Below are 3925 nucleotides of genomic sequence, written 5' to 3'. Positions count from 1 at the left end.
CCACTGAAAAACATCCCTACAGCATGATGCTGCCACCACCATGCTTCACTGTAGGGATGGTGCCAGATTTCCTCCAGGCGTGACTCTTGGCATTCAGGCTTTTTTTTCATCAGACCAGAGTATAGAGCGATCCTTGATGAAAACCTTCTCTAGAGTGCTCAGGACCTCAGAGCCCGGAGTCGAACCCGATCAAACATGTCTGGAGAGACCTGAAAATAGCTGTTCTGAGACGCTCCCCATCCAAACTGACAGAGCTTGAGAGGATCTGCAGAGAAGAATGGGAGAAACTCCCTAACTACAGGTGTGTAATCGCTGCCCAAGGTACTTCAACACGGTACTGAGTAAAGGGTATGAATAGTTATGTAAATGTGAAATAAAAATGTAATAAAAAATGTAATGTAATAAAAAATAAAATATATTTCCAGAAATCTGTTTTTGCTTTATAATTTTGGGGTATTGTGAGGCGAAAACACATGAAAAAACTATTTTATGAATTATAGAATAAGGCTGTAACGTGACAAAATGTGGAAAAATGGAACGGGTCTGAATACTTTCCGAATGCACTGTCTGTAAATACACACACACACACACACAACTGTCCTGAACCTGTATGACATGAGCAGTCCTCGGGCTCTCTCCCAGCTCAAATAGAAAGTTGTTGTGTGTAAAACCAGTCTATTAATATCAATCTCTCTTTATTCTATGTAGAGGCCTGTGGTAGCTACATTATTTGACTGCGTTGCCTTGCATTTTAGTGTGCAAATATTTCCACCACGGCCTGTAGGTCCAGGTTGCAGGCCCGACTGTTTTCTATACTGAGTATTGACAACCCAGACAGTCTTTCCTGAGACATTGTGCACTGTATGTTCATTGCACTGCACATAATTTGAATTTAATCTTGAATGATGTATGCCAAGATTTACCAGAGACAAGGCACTGTTGATATTGCAATCACACAACTCAAATGCAGATTCACCATTATGAACAAAATCGCAAACCGCTTTTTTTGTTTGAGCCCTCAAGAACTGTTGTCGGCTAAAGATGATAATCTGTTTGCATCTGCTAATTTATTGACTGTTCAGTATCCAGACGGTCTGTCCCATAGCTTCCTATACAGTTAATCTCCTTCCGTAAAGTGTTGAGGCTGGCAATTAAGGAGAATTAGTATTTGGAGCACCACTTCCTTCTACCCAGTTTCCCTGATGTTGCTATGGCAATCAAGCAGTTTTGAACCATCCCTGTTACTGTCGCTTCTGCGGAGAAATCGTTTAAGGGTGCGTTCGTAAATTCAGTCAAGCTATCTACTCCGATTTCAGAGCACTCTCGTCTGAGCGTGCCAATGCGCAGAATAATGGATTAATTTACTAACGAGCATCACCTGTTGAATATGACCGGTGTCAGTAAACGTCTGCAAAAAAAACGGAATTAAATTGTTGTCATCAGCACAGTTAGTCACAAGCACTCTAAATAACATGAAAACAGCCTAACCAGCTCTGCTAGGGCGAGTAAAATGGTTAGAGTAAGGTGTTCTCTCATTTGTGTCTGAAAGTAGCTAGCAAGCTAGCCTACTTTGGCCACCTAGCATGGGTGCTTGACTGCCTTGTGAGGTCAGAACACTCGGATCAACTCTACTCTTCAGACAGAGCGTCTAGTGTGCTCTCTGAACGCTCCAAGAGTAAAAAGCTCTGAATTTACAAACAGACAATCTGACAATGCTCTGAATTTAAGATTGGCCAGAGCGCACTCTGGCACCCCAGTGTGAATTTACGAACACACTCTAAACTAAAACTCACAAAGAACTACTTAAGAAGCGTTAGGCTCTCGGTCTGATATGCTTTTTTGAACACCTGAGTAAGTTCCACTCATTGCACTGGCGAGTGGCGTCGTCGTAGCCTTGAACACAACATTTGTTTACCAATATCAGTTCAATTGTTTATTTTCCATTTATTTTCATTCTTGAAGCGCAACAAACAAATACTTAGCTTTCTAGTAAATATGGAAACATAAAAGGTTTATGAATGACTTTTGGATTGTTACTGTCAAAATTATTTATAAATAAACATCGATGTCAGACATGGGCCCCCCACCTTCTGGGGCTTGCGGGGTGTCAGTACGCCATTGCACACACACTCAGTGAGCGGAAGAAATAGGTGTCCATAGTTATGTATTCACTGAATAATTAACGATGGGATCCCTGGAGAGGAAACAGAAATGTACTCTGCCATTCTTTATTCAAAGGTACATGAGAGAAGCAAATCTCTTTCATGGTCAAATGTTGTTTTCATATGGCAGTTTATATTACTTTATATATATACTAAAGCTACTAATCATATGCAGGCTAAATGTCCATCTTTAGAATATGTGACGGGTGTGCAGTTATTGATCTCTACCATTATTGGCGCATCATCTCGCTCCGTTACACAAACTAAGTTTACAGATTGGCTCTGAAGGCAGGAGTGTTGTTTGCAAATAGATATGAAGCTACTATTTAAAACATGTACCAAAGCATAAATCGTGATGAAGTACTTTTTTTTATATGGGAACACTATAAACGTGACCCAGTTCAGCTTGCATGTGACTTGTCTATCTTTTTACTTTAGAGTGGCAGACATTAAACCATGAAAATATATGTGATCTGTTTAGCGTTCAGCCTGGGTTGTTATCATAGTAGCTACATTCAGTATAGTCAAGGTCTAGAACCTCTGCTACCCCATGGTCCTCATCGTGATTATCTTAATGAATCATCAGAGAACAAACTAGAACCTGTTCAATCCACCTACGTCAGTTCAACTTAACTTTCTAGAATATATTTATTTTGAGGCGTTTACCACCGGAGTTATTTCTACCACTACCATAGCAACACACATCTTTTAACTTATTCTTATCGCATATGACTCAGTATCTTTTAACATGTATGTTCAGCAGCAGTCGTCAATGCCAAATTATTCAAGACAACACACATTGACGCAATGGGCTCAGGTAATGCAGCGGTCTATGAGATATAATAATAACCACTCTCAGAGACAGATTCAGCATTTCAAAGACAAATCATTCGGTAAGATTTAAAAACTTCAGTGGATACCAAATTGACAAAAACATACACATCACAAAATATTAGCCGAGTATTGAGATGAGACATGGGTAAAAAAGAGCGGGCAACAGACACTCCATTACACACATGGTGTGATGGGGTCAGAATAAGTACAGGACTATCTGATGAAAGCTCTCAAATGTGGCATGTAGGCCCCTCAACTTTTGGATTCTTTATCAGGGACAGGGGGAAAAAAATCTGAAGAAATTTGAGATGATAAAAAAAAGGCCATGCAGAATCCACTTGAGTGCACAAGTTCCAACCTGTCCTCCTGATTTGTAGTGACAAGAAGCTGTATGCTAACGTATTGGTCTCTTGAGACTTCTGTAGGGAAACTAATCCATTACAAACAGACAGATTGTATTAGAGGGTGGATAGCAGAGGGTGATATGCATCGCCTACAAAATATAAGAAACATAACTGATGCTCTCCCTGATGGCAGCGCGTGCTATCTTATTCTATAGCAGATGAGACGGGAAGAGCAATGGATTATTCATGAGCGTGGCTTTATTATTGAGAGGCTCTAATTAAATGTTAAGAGCCGTAGGGGCTGATTTCCTGCATTTCTCTAGTGCAAACTTTGCACCTGTTATTCTCTTGAACCGAGGTATATAAAACATGTGTTCATAGGATTTTAGAATTGCTTTGGTCTTATATTCCCTTCTGAAAATAACATGTAAAACATATACAGTTGTAAACACTTGATTCTACTGAAACCTGGCACAGTGTTAACTTGATATTGTGTGCCACACAGCGTCCAAATCACAGGAGGGATTTTCAACATCACTTGTTACCTTCAGACAACAAATACACTACCGTAGTATTGTGATTGCA

This window comes from Oncorhynchus nerka, linkage group LG21 (assembly GCF_034236695.1).
Source record: "Oncorhynchus nerka isolate Pitt River linkage group LG21, Oner_Uvic_2.0, whole genome shotgun sequence".
In the NCBI taxonomy this organism is placed as follows: domain Eukaryota; kingdom Metazoa; phylum Chordata; class Actinopteri; order Salmoniformes; family Salmonidae; genus Oncorhynchus; species Oncorhynchus nerka.
Note: the sequence above shows the minus strand (reverse complement) of the source record.